The sequence below is a fragment of the Girardinichthys multiradiatus genome, chromosome 21, assembly GCF_021462225.1.
Source record: "Girardinichthys multiradiatus isolate DD_20200921_A chromosome 21, DD_fGirMul_XY1, whole genome shotgun sequence".
Lineage (NCBI taxonomy): Eukaryota > Metazoa > Chordata > Actinopteri > Cyprinodontiformes > Goodeidae > Girardinichthys > Girardinichthys multiradiatus.
This window is the reverse complement of record NC_061813.1, coordinates 5,581,995-5,605,545: the sequence shown is the minus strand read 5'-3', so window position 1 is coordinate 5,605,545 and position 23,551 is coordinate 5,581,995. Positions and strand designations below refer to the sequence as shown.

The following is a 23,551-nucleotide window of genomic DNA, read 5'->3' as shown; positions in this document are numbered from 1 at the left end:
TTCTTGCGTGCTCAGTTAAGTTGATCAGTTTAGCTGTTGTGGGTAATGATAAATAGACGTGGCTGTGAGAAGTGTATTGTTAGTAACATCTCAACCAGAATCTTATTCTTGCAATAACAAAAATGCAAACTAAAGCACTAAACCTTATTGAAAGTGATGTAAATATGTTGCAACTATTTATTGCCTCTAAAAGCTAATAATGTTAATAATGTGTTTAAAATTGTTTAAGTGCAGCAGTGGCGCAGGGGTAAAGCTTGCAACCCATGGGGATGGGGGGGTAGCCACTAAGTTCTATGCCAGCCAGCTTCAAACTGCCAGCCTATGTTTTCTCACTATCCTGTCCCATTTTATGTTCATTAATTAATCACCTATGCACCAAATCTTAAAAATACTTTCTGAGTTTCTGGTAGTGTTTATGCCAAAATTCGACAATCTACTGATTTGTGGGGACTATAACATCTATGTTCGCTGCCCCTCTGATCAGCTGTTTACTAACTTTATTGCCCTTCTGGAATCCCTGGATCTAACTCAATCAACAGCCTGTCCCACCCATCAGCTTGTACATACGCTGGATCTAGTCATTTGCTGTGGACTGGCTGTGTCAGTAAAGTAGCAAACATTCCTATCTCAGCTCCACCTACACCCAAGCATCTTACTTCTCGTTGCTGTGCTATTATCACCTCCTCAGCAACCCATGCACAGAGGTGACAGTTTGGGCAGGCTGAGCGTGAATGGAAGCAAGACAGATTGCATCTGTCATTGGGTATCCTAAGAGTCCTCCCGCCTAGCAAGCTCTGTAAAGGAAGCAAAGTTCCAATATTTATCTAACATTATCTATAGTAACAGCCATCATCCTAAAGTTTTATTCAGCACTGTAAATTCTGTTATAAATCCTGTTAGTGCTGTTTTGAGCGATGTTTCTGAACACACCTGCAATCCATTTCAACAATACTTGGTAGACAAGGTTTTGTCTATTAGATGAGGTATTCCTAAGACCCTAACTGTGGTACAGCCTGACTCTCCTGTACAGCACGTGTTTAAGAGTTTTGATTCTAGTTTTCTCAAGGAAATTAAGAAATCAGTCCAACTGCCCTCCAGACATTATCCTTACTAAGATAACGGAGGTGATCGACACAAATCTCTCCTACTTTGTAATTTTTATAAACAGTTGTGTCAGGATGTGTACAGTCCCTGCTGCCACTACGTACGCAGTAGTTACACCACTCTTGACAAAACGCAATCCCCACTCTTTCCCATTTTATATCTGTCTATTCTGTCTAAGGAAATGGAAAACAAAATGTATCGTCGTAGCTGTAACCATGTATCTGTTATGATTTGGGGATGTTTGGTTTTTGGTTTCGGGTTTTTTCTTATGTTTTTCATAGTTCAAGTTTTGAATCATGTTTCTGTTTATTTTCCTGGTCATGCTTTAGTTTTGTCATCTTGTTCATGTTTTGTCAAGTTTGGTTTTTGGATCTGGTTATGCTTTTGCTTCATGGTTTTTTCTAGTTTCTGTTAGTTTGTGTTCACGAGTCTCTGTTTTGCTCCAGCCACGTTTTGTTCTGTTAATTCGGATCACCTGCACCGATTAATCTGTCTTCTTGTTTCACCTGGTCACAATCCATAAATACACACCTGTTCTGTCAATTATCGCGGAAACATTTCTCAGATCATGTCTTGTTTTCATGCTCAAGTGTTGTTTTCGGATCATGCCATGCCTGTCTCGCCTGCCCGTTTTTTGTTTTGTTCCTGCCTCCTGCTGTGAGTGAGTTTTTGTTATTAAACCTTTTGCACTTACCATCACGCTGCCTGTTCGTCTGCATTCTGGGGTCCTATATCTCACAAACCGTAACAGTATCTCATTTCATGAAATTGCTGTGTCAATCAAGTTTTGGGTTCCGTCATAGTATGCACTACTGAAGGTCCACAATTACATTCTCACAGGACTAGATGCAAATAATTCAGTTGTGCTTGATATGTTAGACCTAACAGCTGCCTTTGACACTGGAGATTATGCAATTCTCATTTCACTGGCTTCCAGTATACTTTAGGATAGACTTCAAGGTCCTGCTGTTAGTTTTCAAGACCATCAATGGCCTTGCTCCAGCTTAATTGTGGAGAAAGCTCCACAGTTAAAAGTTCAGACAAGGCCCGAAGACAAAAATGTGTGATCGTTCATTTGCTGTTTTTGCTCCTAAGCTCCTAAACGTCTTTGTTCCAGAGTTTGTTGGAAAATGCTGTATAAATAAACTATTATTGATTAATTGATTCCCACGACCCTGTACAGAATAAGCGGGTATAGAGAATGGATGGATGATTGATAATTTGATTGATTAATTGGTTTTAGACACTGGAGGCAGTTTATTTTATTTCTTCTAACAGACGCTCTAGTTTGGATGACATAATTACTTATACAACATGAAAAGGCCATGAGGGGGGGTTGTAAATTAGAGCTCACAACCTTAGGCACAGATAAATAAGAGGTTTTAAGTATATAAACACCAATACTTGTTTATAATGAAACACATTAAGCTAGTCTTTTATTTATTGGATGCTTTATTTAATTTTCAATATATTTCTTCTGGCCGGAAAGATAAGACAACAGCTGGGGTAGATTCCAATCTGGCCAGAAGGGATAAGACAGATAATGGTCATAAATCACTGATAAATCTGATAAGGCATAATGAAGGTAATATGGTAATCTCAGTTCATATAATGATTTTGGGTTACTTGCTAATATTTTTCTTTATTATTTCAATATTACTTATTTTTATTTTCTTGTTCGGCACTGGATCCAACACATGGTTTTATTTTCTGCTGTATATGGCGCTACCATTTGATTGTATACAATTGGGTTGTATTGTCATCGTTGGAGCATAGTCAAATTATTGAACCCAGTCATCTAAGTGTTGTGAAATGATTGTCTTTTAGCAACTAATAATTCAAATTCATAATTATTAGCAATTTTTTAACAGTAAGCCCTGCACAGATATATACAGGGTGTCTGCGCATCCTTAGTCTGAAATTCATGTAAATAAAATTAAGGCTTTAAAATGTAAAATATAGGGAAAAATCTAACTTGGCTTTAGATTCGTTAAAAGTCTTAAATTGTCATGGTCGGACTGTTTAATTCTTGTATACGTAGTTTTTTCTCATGGGACTTTTCTGTCAAACAAAAGTTTGAGCCACACGCAGACATCTTCATTGCTTTCTGTGTCTCAAAGCTGGTAAGCTTTTATGTGTCTATTATGGGTGAGTGCAAAATTATTGCCAGTTGGCTGGACAATGTTTGTTTTTGCCACACTACTGTTGCCGGAGCCATACGAGGCTAGGTGCATTCTGTGCAAAAAAAAAAAAAACTTTTAAGCTTTGCACTATGGGGGTTAAGGCTGTAGAGAGCCATTTGAAGTGTGAGAAGCACAAAGTTGCTGCCAAGAGCCACATATGGCCTTTTCCAATGGCTCATTTTAGGCGCTGCGGCTCAAAAGAACAAAGCTGTCATTGTTTTCTTAATTGATTTGACCCACATGCAGATAAACACTCAGGAGGCAGGAGAAAAGTTAAAGTTGTATTATTGTTCAGGAACGTAATGTGGAACTGGAGTTGGGACTGGAGGCACAGCACTGGACAGAGAAGAGGTAAGAACTCAGAAGTCTGATGGAGATTACTGTAAACTGGATTGGGGTTTTTGCTTACCGTTAGATGAAGAGGTGGTTGGAGTGGGAAAATGATGTGGAGTCTGGGAGGAGTGACTTTATGCTGCTATGGAACCGGGGAGTTTGTCCAAGGAGGCGGGGAATGCTCTGATGAGGTTGCAGGTGAGTATTTGACAGTTAAACATTATCCAGATCTTGGTTTCAGAGACAGAGTTACCTGGTGAGGATTCAGTAGAATAGTTGGTGGAGGGTGAGCAGGGTTCGCTTGCCTGGGGATAAAGGTCTTGAGCTGTCAGCTGGGGCTTATTCCAAAATGGGTTTCTCCTGAGGCTTGAACACTTTGGCTGTGGCAGGATCCAAACTGAGGACTTGGAGTCAGAACAGAGAGTCACAGGAACTAGAGACCAGGACTTGACGTTTCCTAGAAAGGAGCACACAAAAGGTAAGTAACTTTGACTAGAGACTCAAATTTCATAGCTTGGCCAGAGTTACCACAAAGGTTAACACCCAGGCACTGGAGTGCTGACATCTCCACCTTCTTATACTCCTCCAGGCTGATGGAAATAGGAAACACCTGGTACCATCCACACTGGAGTATCTTGGCAGCACCTAGTGGTGAGTAAGTGTTAGCAGCAGGCTAACAATAATACATGAAACCAGACTCTGACAAAAGCGAAGAGTTATGAAAATACTGATAAAATATGGCAACAATGTAATGCTGTGAAAGTAGTATACACCTTCATGATTTCTTCTGTTTTCAGACTTAAAAGTTTCAGAGCAATAAACTAATTTAACCATAGAAAAATATTTATATAGACAAACTTGAGTAAATACAAGATACAATCTTGAAATGATGATTTCATTTATTAACAAGAAGTTGCTACCCTAACAATCCTGGCCTGTGAAAAAGTAATTGACCTCTTGTTAAAATGTGAATTAACTTTTATAAACCACAGCTTTGGAAAGCAGAGTTTAATTCCATTGTTCACTCCCCAGGCTGATTGTTTCCAGGTCTGTAGAACAGAGAAACCACTTCAAATGGGACCTGTCTGAAAACATGATGTAGGCTAAAGGTCTTAAAAATCAACACATCGTGCCCTGATCTAAACTACTTTATGAATGAATAAGAAGCAAAGTCTGTGACATCTTAAGGTCTGGCAGATAACTGCTGTTGCTTCAGGATCTGGAACACTTAGCATAATTGATAAAAACATGAATTCTGCTTTCTACCAAAAAGTCTTGAAGGACTAGGTCCAAAAATCAGTTTGTGTCTTTGAGCCAAGCACACTTGGGTTATGCAGCAGGAGAATAATCCAAAGCACACCTCCAAGCCCACCTCTGAATGGCACAATAAAAACAAAATAATGGTTTTACAGTGGCCTGGGTTTTACAAAGCCCAGACTTAAATCCGGTTAAGATACTGCTGCTGTAACAGATAGCTCAGAAGACGTTAAATTTCAGTCGGACACAACTGATAAGATTCAAAAGATTTATTGATCTTTCAGGAAGGTGTTCGGCAGGAAACCACCAGCGGTAAGCACAGGAACCTCTGGAGACAGACAGACTGGTTAGTGGCTGAGCGAAGAACTTAGAATATACAGGGGTTGGACAATGAAACTGAAACACCTGGCTTTAGACCACAATAATTTATTAGTATGGTGTAGGGCCTCCTTTTGCGGCCAATACAGCGTCAATTCATATTGGGAATGACATATACAAGTCCTGCACAATGGTCAGAGGGATTTTAAGCCATTCATCTTCCAGGATAGTGGCCAGGTCACTACGTGATACTGGTGGAGGAAAACGTTTCCTGACTCGCTCCTCCAAAACACCCCAAAGTGGCTCAATAATATTTAGATCTGGTGGCTGTGCAGGCCATGGGAGATGTTCAACTTCACTTTCATGTTCATCAAACCAATCTTTCACCAGTCTTGCTGTGTGTATTGGTGCATTGTCATCCTGTTACACGGCACCGCCTTCAGGATACAATGTTTGAACCATTGGATGCACATGGTCCTCAAGAATGGTTCGGTAGTCCATGGCAGTGACGCGCCCATCTAGCACAAGTATTGGGCCAAGGGAATGCCATGATATGGCAGCCCAAACCATCACTGATCCACCCCCATGCTTCACTCTGGGCATGCAACAGTCTGGGTGGTACGCTTTTTGGGGCTTCTCCACACCGTAAAACTCCCGGATGTGGGGAAAACAGTAAAGGTAGACTCATCAGGGAACAATACATGTTGCACCATTGAAAGCGACGTTTGGCAATGGCATGAGTGACCAAAGGTTTGGCTATACCAGCCCAGCCATATATATTGACCCTGTGGAGTTCCCGACGGACAGTTCTGGTGGAAACAGTAGAGTTGAGGTGCACATTCAATTCTGCCGTGATTTGGGCAGCTGTGGTTTTATGTTTTTTGGATACAATCCGGGTTAGCACCCGAACATCCCTTTCAGACAGCTTCCTCTTGCGTTCACAGTTAATCCTGTTGGATGTGGTCCGTCCTTCTTGGTAGTATGCTGACATTACCCTGGACACCGTGGCTCTTGATACATCACAAAGACTTGCTGTCTTGGTCACAGATGCGCCAGCAAGACATGCACCAACAATTTGTCCTCTTTTGAACTCTGGTATGTCACCCATAATGTTGTGTGCATTTCAATGCTTTGAGCAAAAATGTGCTCTTACCCTGCTAATTGAACCTTCACACTCTGCTCTTACTGGTGCAATGTGCAATTAATGAAGACTGGCTACCAGGCTGGTCCAATTTAGCCATGAAACCCCCCACATTAAATGACAGGTGTTTCAGTTTCATCGTCCAACCCCTGTAGCGACACTCAGAAATAAAGCCACTAACCTTTTTAGAATCTGTGAGAGGATGAGGAAACTGAATTTCGGCTTCTCAGTGTGATTGTCAGGAGGCAGCAGGGCTATGCCACACTGGCTGTCAGGTTTGCAAACCCAGTGTCTGAGCAGAAGGTGGTGGTCATGGGACAAAAACCAGGTCAGAGCCAGGAGGACAGAATCAGGCAACAGGATCCAAGGGAGAGGCTTGAATCGTGAGTCGGGGCACAGAAGCGAGGTCACGAACGGGGAGGCAGATACAGGCATACGGATCTAAAGGTTAGGCAGAGAGGGCTGGTCAGGAGGCAGAAGCAAAGTCGTTTGTCTAGAAAGCAGAAGCCAATGAAGTATCCGATGGCGGCAAGGCAGAGCAGGGAAATCCGTGAATCAAAACGAGATCAGATCAGGTATACAGACAAGGAAGGAACGCTGGATACTACTCACACAAAGGCTTTGAAAATCTGGCATCACCAAGGGCAGCACAACCAGTTATTAGCTTTAGGGGCCACTGATAACTTATTTCCCTTACTAAATAAAGTCAGCACTGGAAACCTTCCTTGTGTATTTAGGTTATTTTTGTCTTATAATATACAGAACCTAGTTTGGTAATCTAACCAAATAGAAAAAATCTGCAAGGAGACAAATAGCAATGTATATGCTATTAAATTAACAGGTTTGTAAATGCACAAAAGTTTCCAGGTAAGAGATAAAAATAAAATAAAAATGAATTATCTCTAGGCAAATACCTTGTTAATTTTATTAAGCAAGTAAGAAATAAATACAATCCTTGCAGTCAGTGGACATTAAAGATGAGCTGTCTTCAGATGTTAATGCTCTGATTGGTCCTAATCGTGAACTCAAAGGAAAAGAAAGTAAATATTTTAGTGCTACGTGTGAATTTATGGGCCCCCTACTTAATCTTTGCCTAATCATCCCTTCGGCAGATATGTACACAGCTAAGAGTCAGAATTGTCTGCTAGTCTTTCTGCAGATTAATAAACATTGTGTGATATTTTAGGCTGTCTTGCAGCACAGCATGCCTTAGATCTCCGGACAGATTTTCATTTATGTTCCCCAAGCTGAAGCGGTACATGTGACTGTCCTCTGCACTAGTATAATAAACTTTAATTACCATCAGTCAGTTCACATATTATTTGCAGAGCCTGTTTGAACAAAAATCTGTCATGCTATTTGCTGGGGCAGCAGTGGCTCTTTTTGGAGGTTCAGTCCCCAACTCATATTTAAAATTGTCCTTGAGAAGCCACAGAACACCCAGACCTAACACAGCATTCATAAGATTGATTCAGCCCTTAAGTAGTTCCGTCTGCTGGAAGACAACAGATGATCTCTTTGAAACGATAGATGCCAGGAAATCATTTGTAATGAATCAAAAGAGGAACATAAGACTTCACTATAACAAATCACACTAAAGGCTTCTACACCGCTCAAAAAAATAAAGGGAACACTCAAATAACACATCCTAGATCTGAATAAATGAAATATTCTCACTGAATACTTTGTTCTGTACAAAGTTGAATGTACTGACAACAAAATCATACAAAAATCATCAATCAAAATCAAATTTATTAACCAATGGAGGCCTGGCTTTGGAGTCACACACAAAATTAAAGTGGAAAAACACTATATGCTGATCCAACTTTGATGTAATGTCCTTAAAACAAGTCAAAATGAGGCTGAGTATTGTGTGTGGCCTCAACGTGCCTCTATGACCTCCCTACAACGCCTGGGCATGCTCCTGATGAAACTGAGGATGGTCTCCTGAGGGATCTCCTCCCAGACCTGGACTAAAGCATCCGTCAATGCCTGGACAGTCTGTGGTGCAATGTAACGTTGGTGAATGGAGCAAGACATGATGTCCCAGATGTGCTCAATCGGATTCAGGTCTGGGGAACGGGCGGGCCAATCCATAGCTTCAATGTCTTCATCTTGCAGGAACTGCTGACACACTCCAGCCACATGAGGTCTAACATTGTCCTGCATTAGGAGGAACCCAGGGCCAACTGCACCAGCATATGGTCTCACAAGGGGTCTGAGGATCTCATCTCAATACCTAATGGCAGTCAGGCTACCTCTGGCGAGCACATGGAGCGCCATTCGGCCCTCCAAAGAAATGCCACCAAACACCATTACTGACCCACTGCCAAACCGGTCATGCTGAAGGATGTTACAGGCAGCAGATCACTCACCACGGTGTCTCCAGACTCTGTCACATCTGTCACATGTGCTCAGTGTGAACCTGCTTTCATCTGTGAAGAGCACAGGGTGCCAGTTGTGAATTTGCCAATCCTGGTGTTCTCTGGCAAATGCCAAGCATCCTGCACGGTGTTGGGCTGTGAGCACAACCCCCATTTGTGGATGTCCTGCCCTCATACCATCCTCATGGAGTCGGTTTCTAACCGTTTGTGCAGGCACATGCACATTTGTGGCCTGCTGGAGGTCATTTTCAGGGCTCTGGCAGTGCTCCTCCTGTTCCTCCTTGCACAAAGGCAGAGGTAGCGGTCCTGCTGTTGGGTTGTTGCCCTCCTACGGCCTCCTCCACGTCTCCTGGTGTACTGGCCTGTCTCCTGGTAGCGCCTCCAGGCTCTGGACACTACGCTATCAGACACAGCAAACCTTCTTGCCACAGCTCGCATTGATGTGCCCTCCGGGATGAGCTGCACTACCTGAGCCACTTGTGTGGGTTGTAGAGTCCGTCTCATGCTACCACGACTGTGAAAGCATCACCAACATTCAAAAGTGACCAAAACATCAGCCAGAAAGCATAGGTACTGAGAAGTGGTCTGCGGTCCGCACCTGCAGAAACACTCCTTTATTGAGTGTGTCTTGCTAATCGCCAAAGATTCCCCCCTGTTGTCTATTCCATTTGCACAACAGCATGTGAAATTGATTGTTAATCAGTGTTGCTTCCTAAGTGGATAGTTTTATTTCAGAGAGGTTTAATTTACTCGGAGTTATATTATGTTATTTAAGTGTTCCCTTTAGGTTTTTGAGCAGTGTATATACTCCACAAAAACCAATACATTTACTTTAATGAACCAGTGCTTCCTCTGCATCGCCCACATATAGAGAGGTTGTTCCCTGCCCCTAGCCCACCTGGGAAAATAGTGGCATCATGGCCTTTGACACTGAGCTTAGATAGAGGTTTGGAAGTCGTTACAGTCTGTTCTCTATACATCGAAGCAGAACTTTTCTTCTCTTATGATTTTCTACAGCTATGGTGTGATTGGTTAAAAAATTGTAGTGGTCAGGATTAATGCAGAAAAGACAGATGCAGTTTTGTTTTTAATTTTTCTAGAAATATTAAATGTCCTGGCCAAAACAAATTTTGTTCTTATTCTTTCCACCTTAAAATAGACCACATTTTCACTCATATTGGGGTACATACAGACCTTTAGTCTTAAGAGAAATAAGTAGCAATGTTTTTCTGCCCCTTCCCAGAGTTGTCCATATGGGTAGCCTAATGGGGAGAGGAGAAAAAAACATCTACAGTAACCTGGTTGTATAAGTATGCACACAATTAACTAATAGTTTGTTGAACCAATTTTTCATTCAATTTTAGCCTTCTATCACCATCCCACATATCAGCCCACTTCGTCTCCAAACCTTTGAGCTAGTACGGACATCTCCTTTCGATATCATACTCTGACCCCACCGAAACTCCAAAACTTTTTATGTTGACTTGGATTAATGCTTTGACTTACTGTGATGATGATAAAATAAAATCCCTAATTTTTCTAAAGATTTGGGGCCAAAATTGACTGGTATTTTAACATATTGATACTTATACACATGCTAACATAAAACCTCAGTTCCATCTGAAAAAAAGCAGCCCCAGATTATGATCCTGCCTCCACCATCTTTCATTGTAGATATGTTGTTCTTTTGGTAACGTTCAGCGTTGTTTTAGCCCATCTTTGGCAGGTGTGAAGTCAAGAAGACTGAATGCTCAAACTGTATCATAAGATGCATAAGATCATATATGTGCATGCACATTTCTGCTGTTTTTATTTTTTTTGTAACAAATTAGTCTTTTACTCAGATTGTATGAAATAAATATCACATTCAAGGTAAAATATTCTTTGAGTACATATAGAGCAGTAATTCATTGTGATAGTTCCACAACAAAGAAATTGCCAATTGTTTAAATAATACTTTAGGCAACCTTGGAGAAGTTCCATCCACCCATTCCTTGTCTACACCTGCTGCAAGGTGCAAGGTTGTAGAAGGGCTGCAGTGGTAAACCAGTCATCATTTGGCAAACAGCAGGGTACACCCTGGACAAATTAGTCTTTTACTCAGATTGTATGAAATAAATATCACATTCAAGGTGGAAAAAGGTGAAAATATTTATCATGGTCTCATTTGTTTAAAATACAAAAACTTGGCATTTTAACAGAGGTCTGTACACCTTTAGGAGCAACTGAGACATGTCAAGCATATACGAGGTAATTGGGGTGTGTCTAACCCAAGGACTATACAGCATGCTGCGGACTCAATCTATATCCTTCCAAATGATCGGCAGTGACTCTAAACATCCTCAATTTCTGATGTTTTTTCACACTGCATATTTACTAAAATATAGTGCAGTCATAAAATGATCTTAGACAGACTCAATATTAAAATCTTAAAATTAAATTAAGATTGGGAAAGTAAAAAAATAAAGAAAAGACAACCAAAAATTACAAAACAAATAACATTTTCACTAAAACGAAAACCAAAATTAAACCTTTCATGAGGCAACTATTAATAAGGACAATTTGTCATTTTTAACAGTATGAACCATTCTAAAGCCACAAATGATAGTTGTTTTACATAAATCCATCTGTAAAGTATTAGTTGTAAAGATATAAGTAAATATCATAAAATACTTAATGACATTTACTGACTACGTCTATCTGACCAGAAGAACAGAAGGTGACAGGTGCTGACATTAAATGGTTGCCAAACAGTAGGCAGAGGAGTAAAAACATACTAACCAAAATTCAAAAAGCAAGAAGAGAATGAGGTGGGAACAGCTACTCTGTATTTGTTTTCCAGCATATTTCAATGTTAAAACGTTAATCCATTTTCAGATTATAAAAACAACTTTTTTTATCTCACTATTATACTAATGTGTTATTACAAGACTCGAAGTGGAACCCAAAGTCCTAGAACAGTGTTCTGTCATTATTAATTTCAACAAAATCTCCCAGACATCATGCATGGTTTTTATGTTTAAACACCACAGTTATCTAAATACTGCTGTAGTATTATGCTGTAGAAAAATATCAGAATATGTATTAACAAAAAAAAGAAATTCAGCCTTAACTCTATATTGTCACGATGTGGAATTTTGGTTTGGTGTTTGTTTGTGTTTATTCAGTCAGGTGTTTTGTTGTTTACTTCACTGCATAGTTATTTTGTGGTTCTATGTTTCAGGTGTGTTTTCCTTTCCTTATAGGTTGTCTAGGTTCTGCTTTGCTCTGTGTTCTTATGGGTTTGATGATTGTCTGTTTAGATCTGTTCATCCTGTTTTTAGTTATGAAGTTTATTTCCTGCCCTGTCCTTCTTGTCTCTGTTCTCTCCCCTGTTTTCCGGTCTCTTGGGTTTGTTTACTGTTTGTCTGGTCTGGCTCCTCATGTTCTCGTTTATCCCTATTTGGTTCACCTGCCTCTCAGTCTCCTAGTCTGTCCACACCTGTGTCCTGTTCCCCCCTGATTACCTGCCCTATTGTTTCAGGTCCACCTTCGTTTGTATTTAAGTTCATCTTTATCCTTTGTTCCATGCGGTGTCCTTAGTCTAATTTGGTTTTAACTAAGTTAGTCTTATTTATTCTGTTTGTTCTTGCTGCATGGAGTTTGTCCTGCGATCCAGAAGCCAGGACTGTTATAATGAACTTTGTTACCTGGATTGCCTGTTAAGCCCGCACCGGTAAGTTGGCTCAACTCATTAAAGCGTGATCATCTCACTAACTGTCTCTGCTCGTCCTGCACCTCTGGTCCACCTCTAAATTGAAACATGACATATATTTGACAAGCAAGATGAAAATTATGTCAATGTTTCCCCCTGCAATATAGTTTATCTCATTTGTCCTACTTTTATATATGAATAATTCTCCACTGTTGATCTTCTGACCTTTTACTCAGCGGGGCTTTATAAAATACCAACCATGCAGGTTTTTGATTTTCCCCAACTTTTAACTTATCTCTCCAACAATTTTTGTCCAACCCCTGAACAGACATTTTTCCAACAATTTTCCATATAAAAATCAAAGCTTTTGTGATTCATCAACGAGGGGCCTGTAAAATCTTTATTTAATCCCATTTCTGGAAAAGGAACCCTTGGTTTAGGAATCTCTGCTCCACGAATATAGTCTATCAATATCTCCTTTTCAACCAAACCTAAATTTTCAAACCAAAGGTTTGGTGTGTTCCTCATAAGGCAGCTTGATTTTAGTCCAATCAAAGATGCTGTTACTTTAGTGTATTGAAATTCTGGTCCAGCCACCTGAATGTACATTCGTTTGCCATCCGTCCGTCCATCTATCCATCCATCCAGTTTCTATACCCGCTTCTTCCGTACAGGGTCGCAGGGTTGTTGGTGCCTATCTCTAGCAGTCTACTAGAATAAAGCTACTTACTGGTCTTCAGTAAACATCTTCCTACTTTCTCATCAGGTACTGCTTAATAAACTGTAGTCTGAAAGCTGTGCCTCTGCTTTCAGGGTGAACTGGTCTCTGACCTGAAAAAAGCTAAGCCTGGGGTATCCAATGTCTGTTATCCCCCCCCCCCCCCAAAAAAAAAGGTAACCATACAAGACTGAAGTTTAACCAGAAGGAGAAGCTAATCTTTGCTACAGTATGAGGCAACTAAGTTGTTTATAATAAGCATCCTCCCTCTATTGGACAATGTTAAACAACTGTCTCTACTTCCCTAACCTCTGCTCCACTTTCTCCAACACCTCTTCTCATTTGTTTTTCATTGTGTCTTCATCTCTTCAAGTACACACTCAGATCTGCATTTTTCATTTAAAACCACCTGGAAGTTGAAGGAGCTCATCAAGCCATCTGCAAGAGCCTCACTTTCAGCACAGTTAAACCATGCAACTGAGATTCTGCTGAACTCATCAACAATTGTCAAACTGTTTACATCTTCCTGCTTTTTAACAATTAGAATAATATCATCTTTATAGGCAGATAAGTTAAAAACATGTTAAAACCTGGTAAAAACATTCTATCGACAGAAGACCTAATAACACTGGTTCAACAGAAAGTACATATAACAACCCAGACATTGAACAACATTGCCTAATACCTCTAGTTACTTTAAAATACGTTTTCAGATGCAACCATTTATTTTCAGCACACTTTCAGTTTCTTCATACACCAAAATAAATTCAAGCTTAGACTTAACCTTGCTAACAAACTCCAGAGATAAGATGCTATACCCTGTCAAAAGTAATATTAAGTAAGACTCCGCTAGAGGTATAGAGCATTATTGTCTTTTCAATCTTCTAGAGGCCTTCTTTAAACTATACAGCTCTACAAACTAAACCAGGAAAACAAAATCCAATGACTTAATACCTTCTTTTTCAAGGGGCCTACATTGCCTAATACAATACACAACAAAGATGAAATTCTATGAATTACATCTATTTCTGAGTTTAGAAATTAAGTTGTTGCCCACTGCTGTGTTCAGTGATGCTGATGAAATCACAAATGGAATAGATTCTTAGAAGATTGTTACAGCACTGTGTGAAAAAGATCTGAAAATTTCTCACATGGCCAGTGTACATGGATGGAATAAACTCAAATGTTATTAAAAAAGGATCAGACATGACAGTGTTGTGAGGAAATACTGCTATTTGTTCACACTCAATGCCATATGTTAGGTAAAGATCTGGAGTATGAAGACCAAAGTAGGTAGGTCTGTGGATGTTTGGAGCACAGCCAGCTGAATCTAAGATAGAATTAAAGGCAGATTTAGGCTCACTTCCAATGTCAAAAGTCCCCCAATGTAATGACCTTTTTAGTATTTAACTTTAAGTCAGATAAGACATCTAAAAACGAATCTAACATTTCAGGGTAAGGGTCTGGTGAATATCACATAACAACAAACAGAAATTGTTTTTTTTTTTTTGTGCATTGGAATTTTGGGTAAAGAAAAATTAAGAATTATATGTTTGAAAGAATGTAGCTATTAATTGGCCTAGACATAATCAACATATCTGATAGAAAAGTCTTGCTACCTCTCCACCTTGCCTAGTATGTTGAGGATTTTTTTCTTAAATAAAAATATTCTGTCTGAAATCTAAAAGATAGTGGTAAAGCATGTTAGGATCTCGAGCTCCCTAACTGCACCAAACCCTACCAATACCACATGCTAGCTTATTTTTTTTAAAAGATGGGTAAAGGTTGTTTGTTAATAAGAAAAAAATATTTGAGTGGTGTTTTTGAAAGAAAAGTAAGGCTTGACAATAGTATAAAAGTGCTGTGTCTATCATCAAAGGAAGAAATTGTGTATTTATAATCCAAACTGTCCACTCAAAGTCCTGTCTCCAGTTCTATATTTATATGTGAATCATGTAATGAGGAAAAATATAAAAATGTATTTTGATAATTATTTTAGCCAATTACCTTTTGACTGAAGAGGCCTGACTAAAAAACTGACCATTTCCATTCTGCAGAGGCTAATGGCAACAAAGTTCAAATGTATTAAAGCTCAGTACAGGGTAAAATTGATTCATTGTCCTCCAGCCTTCATGTTTACCCCACTGCTAAACAGATAGCCACAACATGTAAGGTCGATTTACATCATGGAGAAAACTGCCTTTTGACATCATTTGAATTGCGTCCAACAACTCAACTGACTAACTAGTAAGTGACAGTGATCCCGAGGTCAGCAGGAAATCAAAGCATATTTTGTTTAATTCAAGAGCTTCATTACCTCAAATGCAGATGACCACATAAAGGTGCAGTTGTCTATGGGCTGAACCAGAAATTACATGAAGCAATGATTGAAAAGATGCACGTCATGTACTTGCTTTCAGAGATAACAGGTGAGTTTCACTGCCTCAATTTTTTTACGATCCATACCTTACAAATATTTCCATCAGATTTTTCGTGAAAATGTGTTTCTTTTGAAGATGGAATTTATTGGGTGACAGAAATGGAATTTATGTTTAGTCATCTTGGTCACGTTATGGAGCTTTTATAAGATAATCCAGCTTTATATTGGCTCAAACTGACTTTGATTAATGATTTAAAAAGATCTAAGGAGAAAATAAAAAACATCATGGCAAAAGATCACTTATGGAGCACTTATCTCTTAATTTATAGAAAGATTGACATCAAGTAGAGCAATGAAGTTTTGACAAAAGCATTCTAAGAAAAAGGTTTTTAGACTGTGTTACTAGTAAGATTAATCTGACGCACAAACTGTAATGCTAGTCAGAAAAATAAAATGCAAAGGTATATGTACCTCAGTTAGAAAATAATATTTAACTTTTTGTTAATACAAGTAGACAATACAGGTCCTTCTCAAAATATTAGCATATTGTGATAAAGTTCATTATTTTCCATAATGTCATGATGAAAATTTAACATTCATATATTTTAGATTCATTGCACACTAACTGAAATATTTCAGGTCTTTTATTGTCTTAATATGGATGATTTTGGCATACAGCTCATGAAAACCCAAAATTCCTATCTCACATAATTAGCATATTTCATTATGGGGTTCAGGTCAAGAGAGTTGGCAGGCCAATTGAGCACAGTGATACCATGGTCAGTAAACCATTTACCAGTGGTTTTGGCACTGTGAGCAGGTGCCAGGTCGTGCTGAAAAATGAAATCTTCATCTCCATAAAGCTTTTCAGCAGATGGAAGCATGAAGTGCTCCAAAATCTCCTGATAGCTAGCTGCATTGACCGTGCCCTTGATAAAACACAGTGGACCAACACCAGCAGCTGACACGGCACCCCAGACCATCACTGACTGTGGGTACTTGACACTGGACTTCTGGCATTTTGGCATTTCCTTCTCCCCAGTCTTCCTCCAGACTCTGGCACCTTGATTTCCGAATGACATGCAGAATTTGCTTTCATCCGAAAAATGTACTTTGGACCACTGAGCAACAGTCCAGTGCTGCTTCTCTGTAGCCCAGGTCAGGCGCTTCTGCCGCTGTTTCTGGTTCAAAAGTGGCTTGACCTGGGGAATGCGGCACCTGTAGCCCATTTCCTGCACACGCCTGTGCACGGTGGCTCTGGATGTTTCTACTCCAGACTCAGTCCACTGCTTCCGCAGGTCCCCCAAGGTCTGGAATCGGCCCTTCTCCACAATCTTCCTCAGGGTCCGGTCACCTCTTCTCATTGTGCAGCGTTTTCTGCCACACTTTTTCCTTCCCACAGACTTCCCAATGAGGTGCCTTGATACAGCACTCTGGGAACAGCCTATTCGTTCAGAAATTTCTTTCTGTGTCTTACCGTCTTGCTTGAGGGTGTCAATAGTGGCCTTCTGGACAGCAGTCAGGTCGGCAGTCTTACCCATGATTGGGGTTTTGAGTGATGAACCAGGCTGGGAGTTTTAAAGGCCTCAGGAATCTTTTGCAGGTGTTTAGAGTTAACTCGTTGATTCAGATGATTAGGTTCATAGCTCGTTTAGAGACCCTTTTAATGATATGCTAATTTTGTGAGATAGGAATTTTGGGTTTTCATGAGCTGTATGCCAAAATCATCCGTATTAAGACTATAAAAGACCTGAAATATTTCAGTTAGTGTGCAATTAATCTAAAATATATGAATGTTAAATTTTCATCATGACATTATGGAAAATAAACTTTATCACAATATGCTAATATTTTGAGAAGGACCTGTATATGACAGAAACTCAATGCATTTAGTCAAGTTCAAAAAGGTAGAAAATGGGAAGAAAGGGAATTTAAATGACTTTGAAAGTCCTGCATCTTTGATTACGCCTAAAAGGCTCATTTGAGTATTTCAAAAACTGTTGATATAGTGAGATTTATTTACACACAATCTGGTTTACACACTTGAGGTCCTGTCAATGAACACTATAAACTAGTGACAAGGGACAACCCTGATGAAGTCCAAACCCCACTAGGATAAAGCATGACTATGACACAGCCCTTGCTTTGAGTATATACAGTACAGACCAAAAGTTTAGACACACATTCTCATTCAAAGAGTTTTCTTTATTTTCATGACTATGAATATTGTATCTTCACACTGAAGGCATCAAAACTAGTAATTAACACATGTGGAATTATATACTGAACAAAAAAGTGTGAAACAACTGAAAATATGTCTTATAGTCCAGGTTCTTCAAAGTAGCCACCTTTTGCTTTGATTACTGCTACGCACACTCTTGGCATTCTGTTGATGAGCTTCAAGAGGTAGTCACCTGAAATGGTTTTCTAACAGTCTTGAAGGAGTTCCCGGAAATGCTTTGCACTTATTGGCCCTTTTGCCTTCACTCTGCGGTCCAGCTCACCCCAAACCATCTCGATTGGGATTTCGATTTCGATTTCACGGACGAGTCCGATGAGGTGCAGTCATTTGTGTACAGAGAGAAGAGGATTGGTGATAGAACACACCCCTGGGGGGCACCAGTACTTATTGATCTGGATTGGGAGAAGATGCTCCCCAGTCTCACCTTGAATGAATTTGTGCAAAAACTGTAATTATCGTGTTTTGTATAGCCCATAGATCTATCCCAAATATTTAAAAGGAAGTATAATAGGTCTGAAATTAATTAAATAAAACAAGATAAACATTTATTTTAACATAATTATTTAGTTTTATTTCATGGGGATGTTTATTTATTTCACGGAATATTTGTCTAGCTGAAAAGATTAACTTTATTAGATTCTGTGGCACTAGTAGAACACAGTTAAGTCACTTTGTTTTAGACAGGAAAGGGGCAGGATGTCAGAAGTTGAACATCAGCATCTACAATGGCTCTTTGAGGAAACCTTCATAATATGAGCTATAACAACATTTAATTTCCCTTTGGGATTAATAAAGTATTTTTTAATTGAATTGAATTGAATTGGACAGCTTTGTGGTTGGATAATAGTCTCCATGGTCCCAAGGGAGCTGATGTCTACTGCATTTTAATGTTAAACCTTATAGAGATACTTTGAGAGTGATGCACTTTCTAAGGGGATGCTGGTAATGAAGAGTGAACCACTGTTCTGAAACAATTATACCTGAACTAAACCATTCGAGATATCAGGAAGACTAAGAAAGAACCCTACCTTGTGTGCTTGAGGTTTGAATTTAAAAAGGCACATAGTACTTTTAAAATATTCTTTGAGTACATATAGAGCAGTAATTCATTGTGATAGTTCCACAACAAAGAAATTGCCAATTGTTTAAATAATACTTTAGGCAACCTTGGAGAAGTTCCATCCACCCATTCCTTGTCTACACCTGCTGCAAGGTGCAAGGTTGTAGAAGGGCTGCAGTGGTAAACCAGTCATCATTTGGCAAACAGCAGGGTACACCCTGGACAGTATATCAAAGTGCAACATAGCAACAAACAACCAGACACACACACACTCACACCTAATGGCAATTTAATGAGAATTCACCCAACATGCATGTTTTAGACTGTGGGCAGAAGCCAAAGTACCTCGAGAGAATCCACTCCAGTTTCTCTGCACAGTTCAGTTCATGAATGTAAGGCCCCCAGTCAGGACTTGAACCCAGGACCTTCTTGCTGCAAGGCAACAGTCTTAACAACTAGGCACATATTCCACACGTATGAAAATCATTAACAGGGTCTTTATTTCAGGTTTTGTTTTATTTGGAAGTTCTCTGATAAAATCAGCTGATAATAAGTTAATACATGGACTCTCTAGGAGGCTGGAATCTGTAACACCAGTCAATGGACAAAAGGCTAGTCTACAATTATTCTGGACTTAAAGAAAACCTACATTTGCATGTAAAAACATGCAAACTCTACACACAAAGACCCCAGCTAAGGTTTGATAGCTTCTACGTTTTGAGGCAGCAATGCTAATCACCTAAGCTAATGAGCTAAGTTTTGATGCAGCCGTCTGTTAACTAAAAGCATCAATAGTAAGTAGGTAAAATTGAGGTTTGTGTTTTGAAAATGGAGTTGCCCGCTCAGGAATTTGGGAAAAGAACCCCTTTCTGCTTCTTCCAGGCATGTTCTTTTCATATTGTTTAATTAAAAATGGATGATGATAATAAGCGTGGTTTACATTTTTCATTAATTTTTTTAACTGACTTTTACAGGGGTTGGACAATGAAACTTAAACACCTGTCATTTTAGTGTGGGAGGTTTCATGGCTAAATTGGACCAGCCTGGTAGCCAGTCTTCATTGATTGCACATTGCACCAGTAAGAGCAGAGTGTGAAGGTTCAATTAGCAGGGTAAGAGCACAGTTTTGCTCAAAGCATTGAAATGCACACAACATTATGGGTGACATACCAGAGTTCAAAAGAGGACAAATTGTTGGTGCACGTCTTGCTGGCGCATCTGTGACCAAGACAGCAAGTCTTTGTGATGTATCAAGAGCCACGGTATCCAGGGTAATGTCAGCATACAACCAAGAAGGACAAACCACATCCAACAGGATTAACTGTGGACGCAAGAGGAAGCTGTCTGAAAGGAATGTTCGGGTGTTAACCCGGATTGTATCACAAAAACATAAAGCCATGGCTGCCCAAATCACGGCAGAATTAAATGTGCACCTCAACTCTAATGATTCCACCAGAACTGTCCGTCGGGAGCTCCACAGGGTCAATATACATGGCTGGGCTGCTATAGCCAAACCTCTGGTCACTCATGCCAATGCCAAACGTCGGTTTCAATGGTGCAAGGAGCGCAAATCTTGGGCTGTGGACAATGAGAAACATGTATTGTTCTCTGATGAGTCCACCTTTAATGTTTTCCCCACATCCAGGAGAGTTACGATGTGGAGAAGCCCCAAAGAAGCGTACCACCCAGACTGTTGCATGCCCAGAGTGAAGCATGGGGGTGGGTCAGTGATGGTTTGGGCTGCCATACCATGACATTCCCTTGGCCCAATACTTGTGCTAGATGGGCGCGTCACTGCCAAGGACTACCAAACCATTCTTGAGGACCATGTGCATCCAATGGTTCAAACATTGTATCCTGAAGGTGGTGCCGTGTATCAGGATGACAATGCACCAATACACACAGCAAGACTGGTGAAACATTGGTTTGATGAACATGACAGTGAAGTTGAACATCTCCCATGGCCTGCACAACCACCAGATCTAAATATTATTGAGCCACTTTGGGGTGTTTTGGAGGAGCGAGTCAGGAAACGTTTTCCTCCACCAGTATCACGTAGTGACCTAGCCACTATCCTGGAAGATGAATGGCTTAAAATCCGTCTGACCATTGTGCAGGACTTGTATATGTCATTCCCAAGATTAATTGACGCTGTATTGGCCGCAAAAGGAGGCCCTACACCATACTAAAAAATTACTGTGGTCTAAAACCAGGTGTTTCAGTTTCATTGTCCAACCCCTGTATATCTGCAACTCTTTCTGTCAGTCAGTCATTTTCTACTGCTTTTTCCATAGTGGATCGTAGGGAAGCGGGTGCCCATCTCCAGCAGTCTATCGGCAGGAGGCGGGGTACACCCTGGACAGGTTGCCAGTCCATTGCAGGGCAACACAGACATGTATAGGACAAGCAACCATGCACACACTCATTCACACCCTAGGGCAATGTAGAGAGAACAATTAACCCAACAGTCATGTTTTTGGACTGTGGGAGGAAGCCAGAGTACCCGGAGAGAAGCCACACATGCACGGGAAGAACATGCCGAAAATCATCAATTAGAAAGAGGCTCGGCTGGGAGTTGGCCTGCAGCGTGTGGGGCTGGAATCGGCTGGAAGCAGCTGAGCACCTGTGGGTGGAAGCTGGGGTGGCCTTGCCTCACCATTGTGTTATGTGGTCGGAGGCAGGATGCAGCGGGGGTGCTTGGAGCAGGGTTGTGTGTGAAGCTTGCGCTGTGTGAGTGTGGCTGCGTCGGCTTTTCGGGGATGGAGCTCACCTGTGGGGGTGTGCCCCTGTGGGGAGGGGATTCATGACATTTGGGTTTGGAGGCATGTGTTAGATATCTGTTTTCTGGTTGAGGGTTGGCCCTGTGGGGAAATTCATGTTGAGGTTCATGGGGGGCTCATGGGGTCGAGATCAGAATTCATTAGGGGTTGGGACTGTTTCATCCTGTGGTGGCTCTGGTTGGCGGGCTAGTTCGGACCATGTAGACCCCTCTTTTGTACATGGTCCCCTCTCCGGATGAAGATGGGGGTCATTGGGGACTGGGGTCGGGGTGGGGGGTCGGGTTGCGGGCCGGGGTCACCTGGGTTCGTACAGCTGGCACTAGGTCTGGGCTGGTGCTGGGGTGGTCTGCCTGTCTCCACCTCCGGAGGGAAGGGGACCACCTCCTGAGTCCGGGGGATGGTTGCTCTTATGGGGTATCAGCACCTGGGCTGGGAGTATAGAATATGTATGGGGAGTGTGAGTGAGTGTACGACATCCATTGTTGTTTGTCTTTATGTTGGGTACGTGGGTGTGAGTGTTTTTATGTGTACGCATGAGGTTAGTATTTTGATCCCTGTATTTATGTTTATACTTTAGATCTGTTTCCCAGAGTGTCTTTAGCCTAGTTTCCCCCATGTCTCTGTGTTCCCCTGCGCCAGTATCCACAGTAACCTAATTCCCTCAGTTCCCTCAGCTGGTCCTCACACCTGTCATTTATCATCTGATTGCCTGCCTACATTCCCATTGGTTCACATTGCACTTCCCTTTGTATATTAACTTGCCGGTTCTCCTTCTTCCCTGTTGGTTTCTCCTGTTATCTTCCTGTGTCTCCTCCTCCGTGTCGTCGTGTAAGTCATTTGTTTAGTTTTATTAAAGAAGAAAATTCCTAAACTATGTGGCTTCCAACCTTCTGTCTGCATCCCGGTCCCAACCAACCACAAACCGTGACAACTCAGTGTAAAACATACATAGCTCTTTATGTATACATTTATTAATAACTGTAAAATTAGTACCGATAACAGGACAAAGGATGAGAGTCCAAGAAAGGTCCAGGATGAGGCTCCATGTTCTATTTTAAGGTGTATAATAGTAAAACTAATGGCTCAGTGGAGAACAACTGACTAATTGGAATGCATGGCTGGAAAGATGGCAGTAAAACAACAGGTTCATGAAAGAAGGAACATATTTTTATGAAATGTTGAAATAGCTCACAGCATAATTAAAACAAATGTGTTTTTAGGCTTACCATTCCATTAAAATCTAAGAAAATAAATTTTTCTTTTTAGAAATGTAAGAAAGAAAGGAAAAGTGAGAGTAAAATTTTAAAAAGTCATTTTTGTAGATGAGAAAAGAAGTTCATTTATTTGAGGCACAGTAAACATAGTTTTTTAGTTTAAGAACAACTTTAGTCCCACAGATTGAGCAGAATGTATTTTCTAAATATCACAAAATGTGTCATTCAATGTTTCAGCCAAATGTTTTTTTTCATCAGTTATAAACTGTTTCTCTTCATCCTTCACGTCAACCACTAACAAAACATTAAAACCAAGTCAAATTATTGTGAAGCTTTTTTGTTTGATTCACAATAATTTATATTCAATTAAAACTCAGCCAAGGTACATGTCCTGTGTTACTTTAACTTTAAGTGACTTATAAAACTGGGCCGATGTCATAGAGCTAAATTGGGGCCATAAAGTTTGTTCAAACAAAAAAAATTTGAACCTGAAAAATAAGTTTGTTCAAAAGAAAAAAATTCGAAGCTGAAAAATTATTTTGAACCTCCTCCAAAAATAATGTGAACTTGCAGATTTTTTTTTCGGTTTCAAACTTTTGGCCCTGTTTTGGCGTGAGGGGCGGGACCTCAGATCACGGGGGTGCGGAATCATGACTGACAGCTCAACACAGTGGCTGAACAACATACAGGTCCTTCTCAAAATATTAGCATATTGTGATAAAGTTCATTATTTTCCATAATGT

The 23,551-nt window shown here is 40.4% G+C and overlaps 1 long non-coding RNA gene across 1 annotated transcript; it reads right to left on the bottom strand.

Annotated features, from left to right (window-relative positions):
- Positions 1 to 3,555: 3,555 nt before the first annotated feature.
- Positions 3,556 to 4,175, bottom strand: LOC124858428. The gene is made up of 3 exons (XR_007035832.1): positions 3,874 to 4,175; positions 3,697 to 3,803; positions 3,556 to 3,623 (listed from the first exon to the last, which is right to left on the bottom strand). It is a non-coding gene; the product is annotated as an uncharacterized LOC124858428 (long non-coding RNA).
- Positions 4,176 to 23,551: the final 19,376 nt, after the last annotated feature.